This window comes from Anomaloglossus baeobatrachus, chromosome 3 (genome assembly GCF_048569485.1).
Source record: "Anomaloglossus baeobatrachus isolate aAnoBae1 chromosome 3, aAnoBae1.hap1, whole genome shotgun sequence".
Classification (NCBI taxonomy): Eukaryota; Metazoa; Chordata; class Amphibia; order Anura; family Aromobatidae; genus Anomaloglossus; species Anomaloglossus baeobatrachus.
Genome location: NC_134355.1, coordinates 141,138,254 through 141,164,149, shown reverse-complemented (window position 1 = coordinate 141,164,149; position 25,896 = coordinate 141,138,254). Strand labels below are relative to the sequence as shown.

At 42.1% G+C, this 25,896-nt stretch overlaps 1 protein-coding gene across 1 annotated transcript in view; it reads right to left on the bottom strand.

Annotated features, from left to right (window-relative positions):
* LOC142295074 (proton-coupled folate transporter-like) overlaps nt 1–25,896 on the bottom strand; it is a 541,653-nt gene that overhangs the window by 124,451 nt on the left and 391,306 nt on the right. The window lies entirely within an intron of this gene.

The following is a 25,896-nucleotide window of genomic DNA, read 5'->3' as shown; positions in this document are numbered from 1 at the left end:
CCTAGACACAGGGTTTCCCTTGCCATCCTTTTCACTGTTGCTTGGTACTTCCCCGTACCTAATGTGATAGCTTACTGCCCCCTTCTGGTGCTGAAGAAACCTCATAATGCATAGTGCACATGGTATGATGTATTATGATACATGGCACATACATGGTATTATGACTCATGGTACAATGTATTTTGGCATATGGTATGCTGTATTATGACATTATGTCTCGTGGCACCATGTGTTTTGGAACAATGTATTATGGCATATAGCATCATGTATTATGGCACCATGTATTATTATTATTTTAGCTTTTTTTATATCACTGCATAAGTTGGCACACAACTTGTAGCAAATGGGAAAGAAAACTGTGTGTCTGAAATTGCAGACAAATTACAAGCCAATAATAAGATGCAGATTGAATATTAGGGACCCATACAATACTATGATGCATAAAGCCACAGAATTAACAACTTACTAATAACTGTAGTAGAAGTAAGAGTCCCGGTGCACCGCCTACTCTGCGTATTGCTGTATGTTCAGCTGTTTAAGCCCCAATAAGCCATGGAGGGGATCCTGGTGCAGACTCACAGTGTAAGCCACAATTAATCCAGAGGAGAAAGAGAGTCGCACTCCAAGATGATCACCGTATCACTCCGTCTTTATTTCAGAGGAAACATGAAGGTACAGGCAGTGGGGAGGGTGAGACAAGCCATACAACGCCGGACAACTAATAACTGTGCTTACTTATCTTATGAGCACAATTTAACAATACTTCAGTGCACATTCAATGTAATGTAGTTTTGTATTGTAACCCTAAGAATTGTCTATAGTTACATATTACTAAAGTAATGTAAATCATTAATCCTAATACATATAAATTATTTCCTACTTTAAAATTATTTCAGTATTTTTGATTAAAAGAAAAAAAACAACAAAGTTATCATTTTTATACTTGACCAATTTCATACAATTATATCTTACTGACTTTTCAAATCTTTAAGTGATGTTCCTACTTCATAGTACATTAAATTCCTGTGGATTGTAATTGTTCGTCTAATTTTCCCATTTGTATCTTTTGACTTCTCCATCCCCAGTAGTTTTATGCAGTTTTTAAATTAACTGGCTTCTTACACGACCTCTCCCTTCAACTTTACTCTATAAAAATGAAGATAGAATCAAACTGTCAGGCAAGTTCATTGTCAGCCTGGCAGTTTTATCAAACTAACTTACAAAATAAAAGGCACTCACTTCTAATAAAAAAAAGATTTTCTACATAATAACTTCTTCAATCAAAACCTATTTGATGGCACAATGTTAAGTCAGTTCCCTGTAGTAGTAACTACCTAGTGAAGCATCATAACTAGGGATGATCGAATAGCTCAAATATTCGGCTTCGCGAATATCCAACGAATAGGTCGCCGCTATGCGAAAATTCGATGCCCAATGTAAGTCTATGGGAAGAACGAATAGTTCCGAATAGTTGTTATTCGGGTTTCCCATAGACCTATATTGTGCATCGAATATTCGCGAATAGTCAAATAGCGGTCACCTATTCAGCAAATATCCGCGAAGCCGAATATTTGAGCTATTCGATCATCCCTAATCATAACGTGAACTTCCAGGTCTGCACGTGGCTGTAAAACAATACCTATAGTGACCACCGGGCTGAAGATGTGGCACAATAAAAGATAGGAAAACAGTAAGAAAAGGCAGGGAGCCGGGGGTAGCCTCAGAGGTGAGCTGTGAGGTCAGTATGAGTTTGTTCTTATTATATTTTACCTTTTTATGCTCTAGGGTCTCAAAAGACCCCAGGGTATAATAGAGAACAATCAATTTATGGAGAAAAACTTTAACATGAGTTGAATTTCCTGTAAATTTCACCCAGTTTGGAAAACTCAAATATTATCTGACTTGCTCATTTCTAGTACTGGTCACTATCGAATTACCATCTATTTACAAGTCACAGAAGAACAGTGTTATATCTAACAGCAACAATGTCAGTTTGAGTCAGAACGGTCTGCCTGATTGCAAATGCCCAGGAACAATACATTTTGGACATTTATTTACTAATAAAAATACGTGATAAGTCTGTCTGTGTACTGTGTTAATAAATGGGAAGTTGGTTACTATTGGGTTACTATCTATTTCCATGGTGAAGTCACTTTGACAGTATTAAATTTGTGTTGTATTCAAGAGATTGAAATGGATTGGACATAGTCCCCCATCTTCAAGAGTCCTGTGCCACTACACGTTTGATCATCTGCCACAATAGGAATATTTAGACGCAACTTGAAAACCCATCTCTTCAGGAAGGCTGCTATGATCCCCTATCTCCTCCTCATCGTTGGAGCTGACACAACCCCCCCCCAACCTACTGTCTCCTTCCACATTATCCTAAAGTATTTAAGCCCTCAAGGGCAGGACTATCTCCATTCTGTACCAGTCTTTCACTGTTAGTGTGTTTACTGTAGTTTATATTTGTATAGTATATGAAATCCCTGCTCATGTACAGCCCCATGGAATAGTGCTTTAAAATAAATAAATAAATAAATAAATTATTAATAATAATAGAGTGTTAAACACATTTTTATCAATAAAATGAAAGTATCTTTGATTTGTTAAAAAAAATTTGCTGTGAATCTAATTTCTGGAAAAAAAAAATGATCATCTTAAATCATTACTAATAGCAAGGAAAGATTAAAGAATAAACAAAGGCAGAAACACTGGGCACTATAAAAACAAAGCAGTCCATCGCTTTTGTTTCAGCCGCTTGCCCGAGGTAAAATATAGAGCTTGTTAGCACTATATGGCAGTAGATTTCAGCCCCCCGTATGGGGTGCTCATTTCAAACAGTCCAGATCCATAGCAAGGAAAGATTAAATTCCACTAGAAAACATCTTGTAAATCTGCCACAAGATTCTATTCCATACAATGAAATCTGTAATACTTCTATTTTTGTTTTCTTTTTATCCATGGTGACTATATTATATCATCTTTTTATGCTGTTTACTTGTTCTCCAGTGAATTTTATGAGATATAGATTCAGTTTCCTATGTCTCCTGCTATTGACTATCGAGAGGTGACAGGCAGAAACATATCACAAGCAGAAGGACGTTTGAGACAGGTTGAAGCTGTACCACATGGAATGAGCTGTCTGCATTTAGCTGTTTTATATCACTAATCTATATCTGGCTCACTGCAGGACTCAGAACAGAACTAGTGAAGATTAATCAGGCCCCTCTGGAAAGTTAGAGGCAAAGTTGAAAATGTAGTCTACTACATGGGAGCCATATCAGAGGAAAAGAATGATAAAATATGGCGGACAGTTTCGAAATGGCACACCAACAAAGACACAAGTACAGTAGACATACACAAGATCATTTACATAATTCTTTATTAACAACCTATCCCACTCTATATAGGGGAGAAAATCCTTTAGTGCTTTTCTAAGCTCCCTCTGGTGAAGGTATAATGAAATGTTTTAAGAATAATATACTATTAGGATATATTAAGAAATTAACCAGTTCAAAAGGAAAGAATTCACTGTAAGATTGCAAAGTATGTTAATAATATAAAACTTAGCCAATGTAATAACATGAATGCTTTTCCGCAAAAATGATATTCAGCAACCAAACTAATATGAAATATGATATTTGTTCATTTATTAGGTATTTATGTGATTACTAATTTCTGTGGACCACATCTTAATGAGACAAATTACATAATTAGATATAATTTTCAAGGTACATTGATCATTATTTTCTTAGTCATCTCAAATGAAGGAGATAGATTATTGTAGACCAAAACACCAGCTGTAACTTGCATTGAGAGCCCTGATATCATTCCGTGTAAATATTAATTCTTCTATATAAGAGAAACACATGCATTCTTCAAAAGGATTATCATTGGAAAAATGTTAAATAGACCGTACAGACATCTACAAACAACTGTTCATCTAAATGTTAAAGACCACACATAAACGTGTTAATAGTATTTTACATTATATTATTATATAGCCTATTTCGAATAGGTCTTCATTGCTTTACTCAAAGACCTCTTTCTTCCAGGATTCTTTAATTTAGTAAATGTATTCAAAGTATTTGAGCCAAGAATAAAGTATTTTTGGCTATCAATTACAGAATTTACTGGTAAGTAGGCTATTTATCATAATCTCTAGCAATGCATCCACAAACAACCAAACAAATAAGGTTTTAATGGGACAATGCTCAGCAATTCAGGAACTAAGATATCGCCTAAAGTATGAACTTTGCTTGCTCTAAGGGACATTCAACATCTATATTATACCTGTAATATAATAATAATAATAATAATAATAATAATAATAATAATAAAATAATAATATTTTTTCAGTGCTATTAATTCCACAGCGCTTTACATACATTGGCAACACTGTCCCCATTGGGGCTCACAATCTCCAAGTCCATATCTATATGTTTTTGGAGTGTGGAAGGAAGCCCACGCAAACACGGGGAGAACATACAAACTCCTTGCAGATGTTTGAACCCAGAACCCCAGCGCTGCAAGACTGCAGTGCTAACCACTGAGCCACCATGCCACCCCAGTTGTCATGTCATTATTTTTGTGAAATTAATGCAGCTGTACAGCTTGGGGTTGATGATTTAATAAAACGTCTCTTGTACCTTTATATATATATATATATATATATATATATATATATATTACTAGAAGGTGGCCCGATTCTAATGCATCGGGTATTCTAGAATTTATTGTGTAGTTAATGTGTGATTTGTGTTATATATATATAGATGTTGTTGTGTGTAGTTGGCAAGTGTTTCTGTAGGGCACTGTAAATGATCTGGGTGTTGTCTGGGTGTGGGAGTGTGTGAGAGCAGTGTTGTTTGTGCGTTGCGTTGTGTGTGTTGCGTTTCTTGTGGAGCGCTGTGTGTCTGCAGCATTGTGTGTGTGTGTGGTGCTGTGTGTGTTGCGCGGTTTGTGTGGGCGTGTATGTGTTTTGGGGGGAGGTATGTTTTGTGCAGTGTGTGTGTTGTAGGAGTAGTCCTGGGGAGAGAGGAGGATAATAGGAGGAATAGTCCTGGGGGGAGAGGAGTATAATAGGAAGAGTAGTCCTGGGGGGAGAGCAGGATAATAGGGGGAGAGCAGGATAATAGTAGGAGTTGTCCTGGGGGGAGAGCAGGATAATAGGGGGAGAGCAGGATAATAGGAGGAGTAGTCCTGGGGAGAGAGGAGGATAATAGATGGAGTAGTCGGGAGCCAGGGTAAGCTAGTAACCAAGGTACACATCGGGTAACTATTCAAACCGACAGTGCTGGTTCACTTTTTGTTTGTTGGTCTCCTCCTGTGCAACACGCATCGGCGTGTTTGACAGTGGGAGAGCAACGATCTTAATTGGCAGGGAGCTGGCATATGCTGGTAACCAAGGTACACAATCAGGTAACTAAGCAAAGTGGTTTCCATGGTTACCCGATGTGTACCATGTTTACTAGCGTACGCCGGCTCCGGCACAATCCCAGCAACACAACGGTATGTCTCGGCTGGGTTGCCGGTGTGGGCTTCCGTGGGTGCAGCAGTCATGTGTGAGTCGGGGGCCCGTGTGGGTTCGGGAAATGCGTGCGGGGGGCGGGGCCTGGCCGAGCGGCAAATCCGTGAGGGGGCGGGGCTCAGGTAACTATGCAAAGCGGTTTCCATAGTTACCCGATGTGTACCATGGTTACCAGTGTACGCCGGCTCCGGCACATGTGTGCCGGGAGCTGGGGTAAGCTACTAACCATGTTACACATTGGGTAACTAAAGAAAGCGGTTTCTATAGTTACCCGATGTGTACCATGGTTATCAGCCTACGCCGGCTCCACGTGTGCCGGGAGCCGGGGTAAGCTAGTGGTTTCACACATCTGGCGCGCTCCCGTACACTGTGTACAGTACAGTGGCCGTGCCGCAACTTCCTGGTCACATGCTCCGGTCACATGACAACACGTGATCGAAGCTTGTCGCGTGGCCACTGTACTGTACACAGTGCACGGGAGCGCGCCAGATCTGAGAAAGTGGAGAAAAAGTAAGTAACTATTCAAAGCGACAGTGCTGACGTGTGCCGGGAGCCGGGGTAAGCTAGTAACCATGGTATACATCGGGTAACTAAGGAAAGCGGTTTCTATAGTTACCCGATGTGTACCATGTTTACCAGCCTACGTCGGCTCCGGCACATATGTGCCGGAAGCCGGGGCAAGCTAGTGGTTTCACACATTTGGCCTTTTCTCCACTTTGCCTTGCCGGTGTGGGCTTCCGGGGGTGCAGCACTCACCTGGGAGTCGGGGCTCCGTGTGGGTTCAGGGAATGCGTGTGGGGGGTGGGGCCAGGCCGACCGTCCAATGCGTGAGGGGGAGGGGCCTGGCAAAGCGGCCAATGCGTGCGGGGGGCGGGGCCAATCCGTGCGGGGGGGGCGGGTCCAGGCCGAGCCCAGCGGCCAATGCGACGGTTGTCACTGTGATGACGTCCTTTTCATTACAGACAGACAGACAGAATAAGGCAATTATATATATATATATATATATATATATATATATATATTATATATTTAATCAATCAGGGGTTACATGAAAGACCATGTACCAGCCTCCATAGTGTAGAGGTTGGTGGAAGGTCAATTATGTAACTCCCGAACAGAAATATATATAGTGTATCTGAAGACTCAATAGTAATATTTTTCAAATATCAATCCCTCTTTCTGTAGGTATAAGAATCACCCTGCAGTTTGACTGCCCCTTACATAATTAATGTATATGTTTTATGGACTACAGTGAATATATCTTAAGAGAGAACAAGGTAAAAGGGAATAGGATGTATGTTGCATAAGTAATTTTACAGCAGAATCATCAGCGCTCAAATAATCTATTTTGTCATTTCTAGCAGATTGAGTTGAACAGAAAACAGCCCAATAGGGTCTTATCTGGTATAGGAGGGGTAAGAATATACTGGAAATGCTCCCCTGAGTCAATAGGTGCAAAGGCTTAAAAATTTGCAACTATGAATAGAGGCTCTGCAAGCCAAAAGGTGTAGGCGATGGAGAGAAGAGGGGAATTCCCAGCAGTGCTCGTAGAGATGAATCAATTAAAACACTGTACATTAAAGGCGGTTTACTGGATCTACGAGTTTCAAAGTTATCTGACTTATTCCTTAAAGCCACATTCAAATATTTTTATGGCTTGATCCTGAAGAAGAAGACATCACTTTGAAACATGTTGATCCAATAAACCACCTTTAATTGACCGTATTTGCGTGGTTTAACCTCTACAACTTTAGCACTGCACAGAACTGTCAGTGAACTTTTCTGCAGTTTTAATGCTTGCAAAATATAAAATAGTAGCATGAACCAACATGAAAGTCTGGCCGGTGAAGAAACAAACAAAAAAAAAAAAACTGAAAAAAGTTAGAAATTGAGAATTAGTCTTTGTTCAACCTGTCTCACGAAATAATGAACTAAACAATGATAAAAATAAAGTTGAACGTTCAACAAAAGGTAGCAAAAAAGCTACAGTTCATTATTTAAAAAAGCTCCAACACAGCTCTGTACACTGAAAAATTGAAAAGTTATGGCTTTTAGAAGCTGTGGCCAAATAAAGTTATTTTACTTAAAAACAAATAAATTGAGTTTCACAATTATGATACCGTTCCATACTATAAAACTATGTCATTATTTATCCAGCATAATGAATATAGTAGAAAGAAATATGACAAGGAAGGCTAGAATTGCTGTGTTTTGTTTGCCCAGGAATACAAAAAAAAGATGAAAACATGATCTAAAAGTAGTATTTCCCCAAAAATGGCAACAGTGAAGAGTACAATACAACTAAACCAACAGACATGTGTACAAAAAATAAAACATTCACAGGAATCAGAATATGGCAACTAAAAGTACATTTTTAAATACTATTTTTGAGCAAATGTATCAAAAACACACAAATATTAATATAGGTGTATTTACAGTTAGATCCAGAAATGTTTGGAAAGTGACCAAATTGCCATGATTCGGGCTCTACATGCCACTATTTAAATTTAAAAATAAATCATTGATGCAATTGAAGTGTAGACTGTCAGACTTAATTAAAGGGGTTGAATAAAAATATCATGTACAACATTTCGGAATTGCAACCATTTTCCTCCAAAGCCTACTCATTTTAGAAACTCAAAAGTAATTGGATAAATGTATGTTATCTTTAATAAAATGTAAATTTGTATTACTTTGTAAAGAATCATTTGCAGGTAATGACTGCCTGAAATTTGGAAGCCATGGACGTCACTAAACTCTAGGTTTTCTCCTTTGCAATGTTTTTCCAGGCCTTTACTGTAGCTGGTTTTAGTTGTTGATTGTTTGTGGATTTTTCTGCCTTAAGGGTGGCTTTACACGCTACAAGATTGCTACAGCGATCTCGTTGGGGTCACGGATTTTGTGACGCACATCCGGCCGCTGTAGCGATCTCGCTGTGTGCGACTCCTAGGAGCGATTATGGATCGTTGCAAAAATGTCCAAAATCGCTCCTCATTGACATGGGGGTCCTCTCCCAGTTATCGCTGCTGTCGCTTGGGCGAAGTTGATCCTCGTCCCTGCGGCAGCACACATCGCTTCGTGTGACGCCGCAGGAACGAGGAACCTCTCCTTACCTGCCGTACGTCAGCAATGAGGAAGGAAGAAGGTGGGTGGGATGTTCATCCCGCTCATCTCCGCCCCTCTGCTTTGATTGGGCGGCCGCTTAGTGACGTCGCTGTGACGCCGAGCAAACCGCCCCCTTAGAAAGGAGGCGGTTCGCCGGTCACAGCGACATCGTCGAGCAGGTAAGTACGTGTGACGCTGCCGTAGCGATAATGTTCGCTATGGCAGCGATCTTCACATATCAGCATAATGATAGGGGCGGGTGCTATCACGCTCGCCATCGCTAGCATCGGCTAGCGATGTCGCAGCGTGTAAAGCCCGCTTAGGTTTTGTCTTAAGCATGTAAAATGCAGCTCGATGGGGTTGAGATGGGGTTATTGTCTCGACAATTGTAGAATATTTTACTCTTTTGCCTTAAAAAAACTTCTTGTTTGCTTTTGTAGAATCTTTTAGGTCATTGTCCAGCTGTAATGTGAAGACCCGTTCAATAAATCTTGCTGCATTTGGCTTAATCTGATCAGAAATTATTGCCCTGTACACTTCAAAATTCATCTAACTGTTTTTGTCTTCAGTCACATCATCAATGCGCCATTGGAAGCCATGCAATTGCACAGTTTCCACCACATTTTACAGAGTATGTGGTGTGGTTTGCATCATGAGCCGTTCCAATTCCTCTCCATACTTTCTTCTTCCCATCAATATTGTACATGTTGATCTTAGTTTCAGCTGTCCAAATAATGATTTCCAAAAATTGGGTGGCTTCTTTAGATGGCAAAATCTAATCTGGTCTTTTATTTTTAAGATTGATTAATGGTTTGCACCCTGTGCTGAACCCTCTGCATTTGCAGCACAGCCAAATATATAGTGTAAAAAAATAGTGCAAAAAAAAAAAAGAAAAAAAAAAGGGTTCCGCCCATTTTTGAAAACCAGTTGAGGTAAACCAGAAAACTACAGGCTGGTATTATCAGGCTGGTAAGACCTGTAGTTTTTTGGCCCTTCCCAACCTAAAAAAGCAGCCCATAGCTGGTAACCATGGTAATATTTTTGAGATTGGTGTCAGCTGGGTATTGAGAGCTGGCATCAAGTCCAGGGGTTAGTAATGAAGAGGCATATATCAGATACCCCATTGATAGGCCGGTATATGTAAAGCAAAAAAAAAAATTACAGACACACACACAGGAAAAATAGTTTATTTGAACAAAGGCTCCTCAACACTCCCTCGTTCACCAATTTATTAATCTAAAAAATCTTTAAAGTTTTGATGTAATCCAGAACGAGGTTCCATAGTTCATTTGCGGTCAGCGGCAGGTATGAAATTTGTCATGGAGGAATGTTTATTCAAATAAACAATTTTTTCCTGTGTATGTATTTTTTACTTTACACTTACTGGATTAGTAATCAGTAGTGTCGCAGATACCCGGGATTGCCGGGTCCAACCCGGTTTTAAAAAAAAAAAAATTGGTTCAAGCCCAGAAGTGATCCTGAATATCTGGCCGCACATCGGTCCCAAAATATAAGTCTATAGTGATCCTAATCAGGTGCTAAAAATAGTGTTAGAAGGGATTGGAGCATGTGCTTTATACTTACTTACCAGTATCCAGTGCAGCTGAAATGCTACTTCCCAGGCCGCTCATTATCTTGCATGCATATGCACTGCTTTCACCACCCACTGGCAGTCCCCTCATCTCTGGTTGCAGTCAGACGCATCCCTACCTTGTGACAGTAGGTCTGACTGGTGAAAAATAAATAAAAAAGTGTCATAAAGTCCCCCCGTATTGTGATACCCAGCACAGATAAAACATACGGCTACAGGCTGCAGTTGCTAGCTATGTGCCTATCTTGGCTGTGCAAAAAACAGGCGGAGGACCGTGGGAGCCTCCAGCTGTTACCACAAAATACCTGAGTGAAGTTACCACTCGTTGCTGTGGCTCAGTCTCTGCATGAAGCCCACAGTAAGCCATCATGTTCTATGCCCATGTGATGTGCCTTCAGTAATGTAACAGAGCTAGGATCGTCGTGGGATCTAGTCTGGATTACATCAGACTTGGGTGTTTAGGGAGATAATAAAAGGATAAAAAGGGCGTTTTTTTGTATTTTATTTCATTTAAAGGATTTTTTCTATGTTTCTGTTTATTTCCTTTCACTTACAGTTTAGCCTCCCATTGCTCATCTAGGGTTTAGTGGCAGCTGTGAGCTGCAATTAACCCCTAATTACCCTGATTGCCACCACACCACAGCAATCAGGATGAGCTTGGTAAAGTACCGGGATTGTCGTATCTAATAGATGTGACAATCCTGGGTGGTTGCAGGCTTCTTTTTTGAGGCTCTTTGGGCCCAATGAGCATGGGGCTCCCCAGCTTGAGAATACCAGCCCCCAGCTGTCGGCTTTATCATGGCTGGTATCAAAATTGAGGGAATGCATGCCGTTTTTAAAATTATTATTTTTTGATACACAGCCAATATAAGCGCATGGCTGGGGGATGCATCTTGTATCTGTATGGTTTATCTGTGCTTGGTGTCATAATATGGGGGAACCTACACCAATTTTTAAATGTATTTATTTATTTTTGCACCAAGATAAACACACAGATAAAGTCTTCCATTGAAAACAGTCATTCAGGATGGGGGCGCATCTGACTGCAACCAATCAGAGATGCTGGGACTGTTGGTGGGCAGTGGAAGAAGTGTATATGCATTAATGAGTGGCCTCAGAAGTAGTATGAGCTGCCCAGAACCGCGCGAGAGACTCTAAGTATAATACGCCTGCTTTCCTCTCTTTTTCTCTAATTTTTCTTGAATTTTTAAATTACCTGAGTTGCCGGACCCGAATCGTCACCTGGAATTCCCTGTGAACTCCAGGCCCGGGGTCGCTGCATGGGTACTTTTAAACCTGCCCGCGGATCTAGACTTTTACAGTCCAGGTCCGCCCATCACTAGCAATGAGATGTCTGCAATATTCCTCTCCATTACTAACCCCTTGGCTTGATCCCAGCTGACATTAGATAGTTGACATCAACCCCATAAACGATTTTGGCTGGGAAGGACCAAATAACCATTGACCTTTCCAGCCTGATAATGCTAGACTACAGCTATTTGCTTTACCTTGCATGATTATCTAAAATATGGTTGGGAACCACTCAATATTTTTTTTTAATTATTTTTTTTATAAATAAATTACATAAAAACTGCATGGGGTTTCCTGTATTTTGGAAAACCAGCCAATGTATAGCAGACAGCTGCTACAGCCCACAACTTTGTTTTTAACCTTGACTGGTTATCAAATAAGTGGGGGACCGCAAACCATTTTTTAAAATTATTAATTTATTCCCTATTCGAATTTGCTTGCATGGCAATTGTCCTGGTCTCATCCCCATTTTGCTTCTGTTTCAAGCCCCCTTACCCTTACTGCGACCATTTTAAAGTACAAACATTCAGGTGCCCATTCACTTCTATGGGCTTCTATGGTGTTCGGAGTCGGGGGTGAAAGTTTTAACTAAAGGTTAGCCGAACCTGTTGAATCAGAACATCCACAGGTTAGAAGATGCCTATTTAACAACAATTTGTCATTTTTACAACAATATTTACAAAACCATTATTTTAGGGACCACATAAAATGTAAAGTTTTTCTTAGAGGCCTATGTGACAGAACATACCCAAAAGTGAAACCATTTGTTAAAACTGCACCCATGAAACTGCTCAAAACCACATTCAAGAAGTTAATTAACCCTTTAAGTGCTTTACAGAAAATAAAGCAATGTAGAAGGAATTAATGAAAATGTAACTTTTTACAGAAATGTTATTTGAGAAACACATTTTGCATTTTTACTAGGCAAAGAGGAGAAAATGGAACTAATAACTTGTGCTGTTTCTCTTGAGTATGCAGATAACCAAAATGTGGTGGAAAACTAGTGTTTGGGTACATGGCTGGGCTTAAAAATGTTCAACTACTGGCCAAATTTTAGATAAAAAAAATCCAAGTTTGGATTGTCTGAAGGAGAACCCTGTGCATTATCACTATAATACAAAATTGATTGGGTTGATTCAAATTGTGTCTTTGTCATAGCCATGTGGAATGTTGGTGTGCTGTATAGTATATAAGTACTCCAGTATTACCAAAGCTTTTTTTTTTCTGCCCATATATAGCACAATGCCCTGTGATGGGGTTACTCACTCTGCTTGCTCCTTGAGAAAACGACAGGACCACATCTTACTTACTCACAAGATGATAAGGAGGAAAAAAGAGCAATGTGGGATGTTCCTCAGTACCTGAAACTGTGTCGGAGCAAAGGAAAGAGTTTGCCTCTTCTGCTCAATAACATCTCATTCTTAAGTGCAGGAGAGAAGAATGGGTGTAATGCCGCGCTGCCACCAACATGAAAATTGTTGATTAATAATGTATTTAAAGTTGAAGATTAGATTGCATCAAAGAGGTTACCCAAAAAAACTGATTGATTCAGCCTGTGAGAGAGCTAGATCAGACGGCGCCACGTCTGTCCGTAAAAACCGCACCAGAAAATGTGTTGACAATTTGGGTAGGTTTGTCTTTAATTTTAAATTTGGACCTCTGGAGCATGCCATTAGAACTGCTCTTTGCAGAAATTGGCATATTTTGAAGAATGATCCGGCTTTATCTGACAGGACAATGTCCAATCCTTTGGTATCGTTCAGACGATGCAGCAATTTGCGGGACAGACTTGTGAGGAACAGACTTACCAATTCGACAACCTGGCTAGACAAATGCTGCCCACCAGGGAATTACCGGTGCGGTCAGTGTCGTTTTTGCAGCCAGCATTTAAAAGGTCGCTCCGTACAAGTCGGCCCGCACTTGCACACTGTCCATCAATTCATCTCATGCAAAACCAAGTTTGTGGTCTATGTGGTGCTCTGCCCTTGTGGCAGGTTCTACATAGGCAAGACTATAAGATGCTTATATGTGCGATTCAGGGAACATTACAGTTCAATAACATCAGGGAAAGGTTCTCCCAGATTAATTTCCCATATCCAGGATTGTCATGATGGTGACCCCGACGTTTTGCGTTTTGCCGGCCTTAAAAAGGTCTCCTTCCCTTTGAAGGGGGCGACCTGCACAAATTGTTGCTACAAGAGGAGGCTAGGTTAATTATTAATTATGGGGCACAGGGCCCCCAAGGGTTAAACGATCGTGTGGATCTATCTGTGTTCCTATGATAGTTCTGCCTGTCTATCACCCATTGCTTCATTTTATTCAAGTGTGTTCTTTTACATGTTTAAAATTTGTTGTAAATTCATGCATGGAAATGGATACATGTATTTTATATGCATACACAAATCTCCTATTTGTTTTTATGTGGTCTGGGGCAATCTGTGAGAACTCCTTTAAAAGGGGTGTAGCCGTAGCTCCACATGTGGACCTGTAGAAGCCCAATTTGGGTGAAACAGCTGTCGTCCATTCTTGAGGAGCCAGCTCACAGTGTGTCTCCAGCCCTCATTCTGCACGTGTTTGAATAAAGAAATCCTTCACAGCGGATTGAGTGCGGTCTCTTTCTACTCTTACGCTTCATCAATGGACTTTGCCTTATGACCAGCACCCCGCTCTTGGATTGTCGGACCCTCCAGGCTCTCCACCCGAGCACAGGCACAGGCGGTACCGCAAGCGATATTGCAGGTAATCTGCGGTGGTGCAGGACTTTGCTTCTCTCCTGCTTTATTATACTACTTGTTGTTTCCAGTCCCTGTTGCACACCGCTGGGAATTTCCGGGACTTTCCGCGTTTGTTGCGGTTTTTTCAATTACCGCACTGTGATTTAACCTGTGATATGGAGGATATGGAGAGCAGCGGTGGTGTACCGTCCACTACCACGGGCTTATTAGCTGGACGTGCTGATGCTGGCTCCTTCTTTGGAGATTGCAATTTTAAGAAAGACACTGAAGTTTTGGGTGTTAAAACTCTGGAATTCCAGATACAGACTTTGGCGGAAAAAGAAGTTAGATTGTTTTGGACTATTCAATCCCTGCAGTCATATGTCGATTGTGATCGTGTGCCACGTGGACTCCGGGTCATAAAGACTCTTTCTCATTTCCAGGAGGATCCCACGTTTACTGTGCAGTGGGAAAACATTCAGTTAGAGTGTTCTAGAAAATTACTGCATTTAGTATTAGATAAAAACAAGGATAATTATGCTGCATTGGTTGCTGAATTAGATACGTTGAAGCATGACACCCAAGCACGGATGTCAGCGGATGATTGGAACACCTTTAGTCAGAGGCTGGATAAACGCTTGGTGACCGTACAGACGGAAATAAAACATAGAAAAAGGGAAAAGTTCCTGAGGGACAAGAAGGATTATGAAAAGAAACAGATTTTTTGTTGGACAAAAGATGGGCCACATAATTATAGACAGAGAGCGCACATAAAAAAACGAGGTAGTGCTGGCTCTAACAGGGGGTACTGGACCACGGACTCGGAATCCAGTGGATCTGAGGACGTGATCTCGGGCCCCTCTAGTATTAATCCCCATGGTGCTGCACCCACCACCCCTTTAGGAAACGGATCCGACGGGGGGGCAGGAAAAGGCACACGGGGCAGAGGTCGCAAGAGGAAGTCTGTAACTTGGAGGAATTAAGTTTCCAATCTACTTCTTGTCCCCCTTCCGATGCAATCATCAATCTAACATCCCATACTCTTACTCCAGATATGGTCTCTGTATTAATTAAAGGTTTTAAATATTGCATTCCGGAAAAGTTCGATTTTGCTGAGTTCAAGATTGATCTTTTTAAGGCTATTAGAAAGATCCATCTGCACAAACATTTCCAAATGGCGCCTAATACAGCTCATACAGCGCCTGCTGGACATGTTCCGTGCAGTATAGCTGATTCTCGGACCGGTCTGATAGGGGCTTTTGATTCTGGGATCCTTCAAGACGCTGAGTTGTTGCTCAGCTTGAATGAGCCAAATGTTTCAACTGATATTGTGGGTTCCAGCAATAGTCCAGGTTTGGAAAGGTTTACTAAGGGGATAAAATCGGATTTTTGTCCCCCTACTGTACCTGGAAATTTGATTGATTTATATCAGGAAGCTGTCTTGAAGGATGTCGAGTCATTGGTGTACGCCAGGCCAATCCAGAATCTAAGTCAAAAAGAACAGGCTGCGATATGTATCATGCAGGGTTGGGAGGACACGGTGTTCCGCGAGGCTGACAAGGGGGGCAACGTTGTCCTCCTTCCTAAACATGATTACATCCAGGAATGCAATAGACAATTAATGGACAGATCTACCTATTGTCCTCTTTCTGCAAATCCTATTCAAGATTTTAAGAAATCTTTGGTGCGGTTGCTGGACAAATACGTGGGGCTGGGTTTTCTGTCTCGCTCACAGGCTGATAAACTAATTCCTCCTTTTCCTACAAAGCCCCACTGGTATTGCATACCAAAGATACATAAGAGCAGGGATAATCCACCTGGTCGCCCAATAGTGGCCGGCATCGGCTCTTTAACTGAGCCTTTGTCGCACTATTTGGACTGGCTGTTAAGACCAATTATGAGTCATATCCCCTCTTATGTCAAGGATAGCAGTGATTTTTTAACACTGCTAAAGGGTATGACATGGCAGGAGGGCTTTGCTTTAACCTCGATTGATGTGGAGAGTCTGTATACCCGCATTCCTCAGAATTTGGGTATACAGACTGTTAGGGATTTGGTGGCGCAGACTGGAAAAGATGCGTTGTTTTGCAGTTTCATTGAGGAAGCCCTTGATTTCGTTTTATCTAAAAACGCTTTCATGTTTTTGGACCGTTGGTACTTGCAGTGCAGGGGTACCGCTATGGGTACCCCTGTCTCTTGTGCCATGGCCAATATTTTTTTGGGCTCCTTTGAAAGCAAATATGTTTTTTCTGACACCAACCCTTTATTGAAATATATTCGCCATTTTTTGAGGTATGTGGACGACATATTCATAGTGTGGGCTGGCACTGAGGTCCTTTTTGCAGATTTCGTGTCCTTTGTCAACACCTGTAACACCATGAATATGTCCTTTACTTCCTCATATGGTGGCGATACTCTCAATTTTTTAGATATTGAGGTTTCTATCAAGGAGGGCGATATTTGTACAAGGTTGTTCAGAAAGCCGACGGCATCAAACTCCCTTCTTCATTATCAAAGTGCCCACCCCCTCCACATTAAGACGGGTTTGCCCTACAGTCAATTCCTGAGAGTACGTAGAGCAAACAGTTCAGAGGAATCTTTTTTTCAACAATCTCAGGAGTTGAAGATTAGATTGCATCAAAGAGGTTACCCAAAAAAACTGATTGATTCAGCCTGTGAGAGAGCTAGATCAGACGGCGCCACGTCTGTCCGTAAAAACCGCACCAGAAAATGTGTTGACAATTTGGGTAGGTTTGTCTTTAATTTTAAATTTGGACCTCTGGAGCATGCCATTAGAACTGCTCTTTGCAGAAATTGGCATATTTTGAAGAATGATCCGGCTTTATCTGACAGGACAATGTCCAATCCTTTGGTATCGTTCAGACGATGCGGCAATTTGCGGGACAGACTTGTGAGGAACAGACTTACCAATTCGACAACCTGGCTAGACAAATGCTGCCCACCAGGGAATTACCGGTGCGGTCAGTGTCGTTTTTGCAGCCAGCATTTAAAAGGTCGCTCCGTACAAGTCGGCCCGCACTTGCACACTGTCCATCAATTCATCTCATGCAAAACCAAGTTTGTGGTCTATGTGGTGCTCTGCCCTTGTGGCAGGTTCTACATAGGCAAGACTATAAGATGCTTATATGTGCGATTCAGGGAACATTACAGTTCAATAACATCAGGGAAAGGTTCTCCCAGATTAATTTCCCATATCCAGGATTGTCATGATGGTGACCCCGACGTTTTGCGTTTTGCCGGCCTTAAAAAGGTCTCCCTCCCTTTGAAGGGGGGCGACCTGCACAAATTGTTGCTACAAGAGGAGGCTAGGTTAATTATTAATTATGGGGCACAGGGCCCCCAAGGGTTAAACGATCGTGTGGATCTATCTGTGTTCCTATGATAGTTCTGCCTGTCTATCACCCATTGCTTCATTTTATTCAAGTGTGTTCTTTTACATGTTTAAAATTTGTTGTAAATTCATGCATGGAAATGGATACATGTATTTTATATGCATACACAAATCTCCTATTTGTTTTTATGTGGTCTGGGGCAATCTGTGAGCACTCCTTTAAAAGGGGTGTAGCCGTAGCTCCACATGTGGACCTGTGGAAGCCCAATTTGGGCGAAACAGCTGTCGTCCATTCTTGAGGAGCCAGCTCACAGTGTGTCTCCAGCCCTCCACTCTGCACGTGTTTGAATAAAGAAATCCTTCACAGCGGATTGAGTGCGGTCTCTTTCTACTCTTACGCTTCATTAATAATGTATTTATTTTACAGGTCGATGCGTTTCTGGGACATTTCTTTGGTCCTGAGGAAGGAGACTTGATCACAGAAACGCGTCGATCTATAAAATAAATACATTATTATTAATCAACAATTTTTCGTATTGGTGGCAGCGTGGCATTACACCCATTCTTCTCTCCTGCACTTAAGAATACCCACGCGGGACTGCGGCAGCCGCCATTATCATTCATGCCTTTGTAGGGGTTGAGCCTTCTAGAACCCTGCCAGGTGAGTGTCTTTTCATATATACCTCACTTTTTAATCTGGTAAAGCCCTATTGTGCTCTTTATTATTATAGTCAATAACATCTCCTTGGTGAATGGGCCATTTTTATTTTATTCTTGTAACCAGTGAAATTGTGATTGTAGGTGGTGCTTATACACGTGTATTGTGTGGGACGTGCGTTAAGTATATGTATTATTAAATTTACATTAAAAAAAGAAAAAAATTGAGAACAAAGTAAAATGAATGTAGAAAAAACACTTCATGAAGAAAAAAATCAAAAATAAAAATCAGTAAATGTAAAAAACCTTTGTATAAAAATATTACAGTGATATTCATTACATTAATCTCATAATTATGAAACTACTCAATTTTAACTATTATTTTTCTGCATGAGAAAAACGGACATCACTAACATTGCAATGTCTCCTCCCCTAAAGCACTACCTATGAAACTACTAGGTGCTATCTGTTATTTTTCTGCAAGAATAAAAGGGATGCCACTAACACTGCGATGTCCGCTCCCCTAATCCACTACCTCCCTGCCTATACTCAGTACAAACTGCTATATATTTTATTTTTTTACAAAAAAATTAGATATCATTAGCAGTGAAACCATACTATACTCATCTAAAAAAAACAAAAGCGAAAAAACAACCTCTGGTGCAGACTCTGATCAGCAGTGATGCTGAAGAGAGCACTGTGACCAGGGGAAGGGCAAAATTGGTGTTGCAAAAAAATCTCCTTTAAAAGTTGAGCATGAATGCTCAGCACAAAATCAAATTGGGGTGTGCATGCAGGATCATAAAAAAGTGGGCCACAAATGCAATTAGGGAGTGGGGCATTGGGGGTTGGGAGGAGGATGAGAGTTTGGCACAAAGGATCTGGAATAGGGACTTAGGGGTACTTTGCACACTAGGACATCGCAGGTGCGATGTCGGTGGGGTCAAATTGAATGTGACGCACATCCGGCATCGCAGGCGACATCGTAGTTTGTAAAGCCTAGATGATATGATTAACGAGCGCAAAAGCGTCGTAATCGTATCATCGGTGTAACGTCGGCGTAATCCATAATTACGCTGACGCGATGGTCCGATGTTGTTCCTCGCTCCAGCAGCAGCACACATCGCTGTGTGTGAAGCCGCAGGAGCGAGGAACATCTCCTACTGGTGTCACCGTGGCTCCCGTAGGATATGCGGAAGGGAGAAGGTGGGCGGGATGTTTACATCCCGCTCATCTCCAACCCTCCGCTTCTATTGGCCGCCTGCCGTGTGACGTCGCAGTGACGCCGTACGACCCGCCCCTTAATAAGGAGGCGGGTCGCCGGCCAGAGCAACGTCCCAGGACAGGTGAGTCCATGTGAAGCTGCCGTAGCGATAATGTTCGCTAGGGCAGCTATCACAAGGATATCGCAGCTGCGACGGGAGCGGGGACTATCACGCTCGGCATCACAGCATCGGCTTGCATCTCATCGCAGCATCGGCTTGCGATGTCGCAGCGTGCAAAGTACCCCTTATAACTGCTGTTATTGCTGTGATCACAGACCTTTCACACAGACAGCACACAGCACAGCATAAAGCACATAGGAGCAGGATTGCAGGAGATGTATCAGGATTACACTGACCACCAATGATTTTTCTCTTTCAGGCAGCTCACATAGTGTATACAACCACACTGTACGCCAGATCTGAGGAAATGATCGGAATTTTAAATCAACCCTTCTGTCGCCATTACTCAGTAACCATTTATCAGCCAATTGGGAACCAAAGGGTTATCAAATAGTGATGATGTCCTGATCACCCCATCTATTTTGATTGCTGTGATTAGCATTATCTCAAACAACACCAATCACAGCATATCATGTTGATTTATTTTTTTTTTACACCTGTATTGTAAAACGCTGTGATTGGCTGGTCAGCCAATCACAGCGATATACAGTGCAGAGCAAAAATTTGGACACACCTTGATCATTCAAAGAGTTTTCTTTATTTTTAGGACTCTGAAAATTGTAGATTCACATTGAAGGCATCAAAACTATGAATTAACACATGTGGAATGCAATACTTAACAAAAAATTGTGAAACAAAATATGTCTTATATTCTAGGTCCTTCAAAGTAGCCACCTTTTGCTTTGATTACTGCTTTGCACATTCTTGGCATTCTCTTGATGAGCTTCAAGAGGTAGTCCAAATTTAGATGTGATGGTGTGGGGGTGCTTTGCTGGTGACACTGTTGGGGATTTATTAAAAATTGAAGGTTAACTGAACCAGCATGGCTACCACATCATCTTGCAGCGGCACGCTATTCCATCCGGTTTGCGTTTATTTGGACCATCATTTATTGTTCAACAGGACAATGACCCCAAACACACCTCCAGGCTGTGTAAGGGCTATTTGATTAAGAAGGAAGGAGAGTGATGGGGTGCTACGCCAGATGACCTGGCTTCCACAGTCACCAGACCTAAACCCAATCGAGATATTTGGGGTGAGCTGGACCGCAGAGTGAAGGCAAAAGGGCCAACAAGTGCTAAGCATCTCTGGGAACTCCTTCAAGACTGTTGGAAGACCATTTTCGGTGACTACCTCTTGAAGCTCATCAAGAGAATGCCAAGAGTGTGCAAAGCAGTAATCAAAGCAAAAGGTGGCCTCTTTGAAGAACCTAGAATATAAGACATATTTTCAGTTGTTTCACACTTTTTTGTTAAGTAGTTCATTCCACATGTGTTAATTCATAGTTTTGATGCCTTCAATGTGAATCTACAATTTTCAGAGTCATGAAAATAAAGAAAACTCTTTGAATGAGAAGGTGTGTCCAAACATTTGGTCTGTGCTGTATGATGATGGTGAGCAGTACAGCCACTCTGGGGTGATGTGTCAGAGACAGCAGCCGTCTTAACTCTATCTCACAGTGACTAGAATTTGCGGTTCTTCGAATTGTTCTCCGATCCACCTGTGCCTGTTAACTAGTTACATCATGCTGTCAGACTGACAGAGCCATCAAACACACATCGTCAGGGAGCGAGCCATTTCTCGCTCCCATTGGTGGCCCCATGACACTATTATGGGGTGCTAATGGGTTGTCATGACAGCCAGGGATCAGCTGACGACCACTGTCTCTGTCATGACAAAGTTCCTCTGAAAGCCGGTCAAGTAATCAGAAAGTGCCAACTTATAGTCCCCCAAAGGGACTAGTAAAGCCAAAAGTAAACAAAAAGTTTAAAAAAAATATGAAAAAAGGTCAAATTACCACCCTTTTGCCTCATTGAAAATAAAGCAATTAAAAAAAGAAAACAACAAATATTTGTTATCGCTAGAGATGAGCCACCCCCCTGGCGTTCGAGTTCGGTTCGTCGAACGAAAGCCCCGTTCGATGAACGTTCGATGAACCATTCGACGAACCACTCGAACCCCATTGAAAACAATGGGAGGCAAACACAAACACATAAAAAAACATTATACATGTTCACATACAGTTAATAAACATTGCCATAACACTCACAGGTCCCCACGATGCGTCCTGCACTCTGTCTCCCGACGCTTTTCCTTCCAATAATCGCTGCATCCTCCCGGTAACCAGCACTGATGATAGGACCTATCGTGACGTCAAAACAGCATGTGACCAGTCACGTGTCTATTATCTCATTGGCTAATGACTGGTCACATGGCTAGATGTCATGCTAGGTCCTGTCAGTGCATCTCTCCGGTAAGCAGTGCTCATTTAAGCATGTCCTTTTACCGGCAACATGCTCTGGCACATGATAGGCTTCCCCGTTCATGCATGTCTGCGCTCGTTACAGTGTCAGCCCACATGCAGGGACTAGATGCCACAGCCGGTGAATAGCGGCATCGGGAATAATGTGAACGGAGCACCATTGCTATGGTAACCCGTCTGTCAGCGGTGACGTCACTGATTACAGCCCGCAGCTTCTGCTCACTCACTGAGTGATTAGACTGCACGGGAAGCAGCAGCTTCTTCCTCCCATGCAGTGCTGTCTGATGTAGCAGAGCTGCATGGGTTGAAGGAGAAAGAAGACAGAAGAGCAGGATCGTGGAGGGATGACAGGGAGTAATAAACATGGAGTCTCTAATGTGTCTGTGTATTTATTTCTATTAAAGTATTTTTTCTCTGTGTGCTGTCTTTTTTGTAACCCTTTATTGGAGATTCTTAAGGGCCTGGTCAAACTTGCCTGACATTAAGAAACTCTGGCTTAATGCTAGCTAGTAAAACAAAGCTAGTATTAACTCATTATTACCCAGCAAGCTACCCGGCTTCAGGGCAGCTGGAAGAGTTGGATACAGAGCCAGATGATGGCGCTTCTATGAAAGTGCCATTTTCTGGGGCGGCTGCGGACTGCAATTCGCAGCAGAGGGGCCCAGAAAGCTCGGATTCCAATCCAGAGCTGCCTAGTTGTACCTGGCTGGACACAAAAATGGGGTGAAGCCTATGTCGATTTTCTTTTTAATTATTTCATGAAACTCATGAAATAATTAAAAAAAGGGCTTCCCTATTTTTTTAGTTCCCAGCCGGGTACAAATAGGCAGCTGGGGGTTGGGGACAGCCGTACCTGCCTGCTGTACCTGGCTAGCATACAAAAATATGGCGAAGCCCACATCATTTTTTGGGGGGGCAAAAAACTCCTCCATACAGTCTTGGATGGAGTATGCTGAGCCTTGTAGTTCTGCAACTGCTGTTGCTCTCCTCCATACAGACAGACAGCAAACCGCAGCTGCAGAACTACAAGGCTCAGCATACTCCATCCAGGAATGTATGAAAGAGTTTTTTGACCCCCCCAAAAAATTACGTGGGCTTCGCCATGTTTTTGTATGCTAGCCAGGTACAGCAGGCAGCTACGGGCTGCCCCCAACCCCCAGCTGCCTATTTGTACCCGGCCGGGAACCAAAAATAAAGGGAAGCCCTTTTTTTTTTTAATTATTTCATGAATTTCAAGAAATAATAAAAGAAAATTACGTGGGCTTCACCCAATTTTTGTGTTTAGCCAGGTACAACTAGGCAGCTGGGATTGGAAACCGCAGCTCAGGGTGCCTAACTTTTTGGGCACCCCTACTGCAAATTGCAGTCCGCAGCCGCCCCAGAAAATGGTGCTTTTATAGAAGCGACATTTTCTGGCACTGTATCCAACTCTTCCAGCTTCCCTGGTGACGGGTGGATCGCTGGGTAATAATGGGGTTAGGGCTAGCTGTATATTATCAACTGGCCCTAAGCCCAAAATTCATTGTGTCACGCCAATATTAGACATGAATTTCTAGTACAAATAAAAAAAACACAACACAGAAAAATATTTTTATTAGAAATAAAACACAACACAATTAGTGACTCCATCTTTATTGAAATAAAGAACCCCCCCGCAGTAATCCTGGGTCAAGGGTCCTGCGCTGTCCAATCTGGATCCAATATCATCTGATCGGTTTGCTGGAAGGCAAAGCGATCAGATGATGTGTCAGGTTCAAGGGCCTGAATCACATGACACAGCAGATGATTGTATAAATGGCTTTTGTAGAATCAAATGATGCATCAGTGTAAAAAAAAAACAAAAAACGACACACTTCTGTGCAGACTCCTTTCTGACAGCATCAACTGATAGTTTAGCCGGCCGGGCGGTAAAAAGCCGGCCTCACTGCTCGACTTATAGTGTCAGCTGATTCCATCAGGTGACCGCATCAGCTGATCATCGCCAGGTGTGACAGAGAGAGAGAGAGAAAGAAGAGAGAGAGAAGATAGAGAAAAGAGAAAGAAAAGAGAGAGAACAGAGAGAAAAGAGAAGAGAGAGGGAGAGAGAGAAGAGAGGAGAGAGAGAGAGAGGAGAGAGAAAGATGAGAGAGAAGAGAGTGGAAAAGAGAAAAAGAGAGAAAGAGAAAGAGAGAGAAAGATAGAGAGAGAAAAGGAAAGAGAAGAGAGAGAGAGGAGAGAGAAAAAGAGAGAGAAAACGAGAGAGAGAAAGAGAGAGCGAAAGAGAGAGAAAAAGAGAGAGAAAAAGAGAGAGAGGGAGAGAGAGAGGGAGAGAGAGAAGAGAGAGAGAAAGAGAGAGAAAAAGAGAGAGAGAAAAAGAGAGAGAAAGAGGAAAAGAGAGAGAGGAGAGAGAGAGAGGGAGAGAGAGAAAGAGAGAGAGGGAGAGAGAGAGAGAAAAGAGAGAAGAGAGAGAGAAAAAGAGAAAAAGAGAGACTTAGAAAAAGAGAGAGAAAAAAGAGAAAGAGAGAGAGAAAAAAAGAGAGAGAGAAAGAGAGAGAAAAAGACAGAGAGAAAGAGAGAGAAAGACAGAGAGAGAGGGAGAGAGAGAGAAAGATAAAAAGAGAGAGAGAGAAAAGAGAGAGAGAGAAAAAGAAGGAGAGAAAGAGAGAAAGAGTGAGAGAAAAAGAGAGAGGGAGAGAGAAGAGAGAGAAGAGAGAGAGAGAGAGAGTGAGGGAGAGAGTGAGAGAGAGAGAGCAATGCAGCCTCATCTCTCTCTTTCTCTCATTCCGTGAACTGCTCCGATTTTAAAGGTGTGTCCCACGGCTCACAGCTGATGTCGGGCTCCTCCCCTCAGTGCATAATTAAATTAAATTATAATTACAAATAAATAAAAATTATAATTTAAAATTAAAAATAATTTAATTTTTTTACCGGGACGGCCGGGATTTGAACTTGTGAAGTAATGCTTCTTAGACAGGAGCGCTATCCATTGAGTCACTGGCTCTAATAAGAAACATAGGTGTTTTTTGTCTTTTATTCCAAATAAAGGATTTTTGTTGTGTGTGTTTCTTTACTTTCACTTACAGTTTAATCATGGAAGGTATTTCGGGGAGACGCCTGGCAGGATTAACTCCTTATTACCCCGATTACCACCGCACCAGGGCAATTCGTGATGAGCCGGGTAGAGTCCCGGGACTGCCGCATCTAATGGATGTGGCAATTCCGGGCGGCTGCTGGGGGATATTGTTAGGGTGGTGGGCTCCCCAAGATGGGGCGCTCTCCTTTCTGACAATACCAACCTTCAGCCGTGTGGGTTTATCCTGGCTGGTATCAAATATGGGGGGAATTGCATTTTTTTTTTATTATTTATTTATTTTACTGCACGACATAAAGCCGCCCGCCGGCAGCTGTGATTGGTTGCAGTGAGACAGCTGTCACTCATCGTGGGGGCGTGTCTGACTGCAACAGATCATGGGCGCCGGTGGGCGGGGAAAGCACGGAATAACTAATTGAATAATGAAGCGGCAACCATTTTCAATAGAGGAAATGCCGCTGGAGATTTGTGACAGCCGTGCAGCGAGACGCCCGTGATTGGTGAGTAGAAAAGAGAGAAGGATTGTGCTGGGGACGCAGGACGCATGCAGATACGAAAGGTGCGCACATACTTACTGGTGCTCGAACTGTTCTCGAACGTAACTCGAACTGCCTTACTTTTAGCAAATCGTTGAGTTTGTCGAACGACTCGAACACCCCCCAAAATCACTCGAACATGAAATTGGCGAACCTCGAACATCGCTCGTCTCTAGTTATCACCACATTCTGAAATGCCTGATCTATCCAATTCTAAAATCCGATAGGTAAACTGAGTAATGGAAAAAAAAAAAATCAAAAGGCCAAAATGACATTTTTTTGGTCAGAGCAATAGTGCAATAAAATGCGATAATAGACG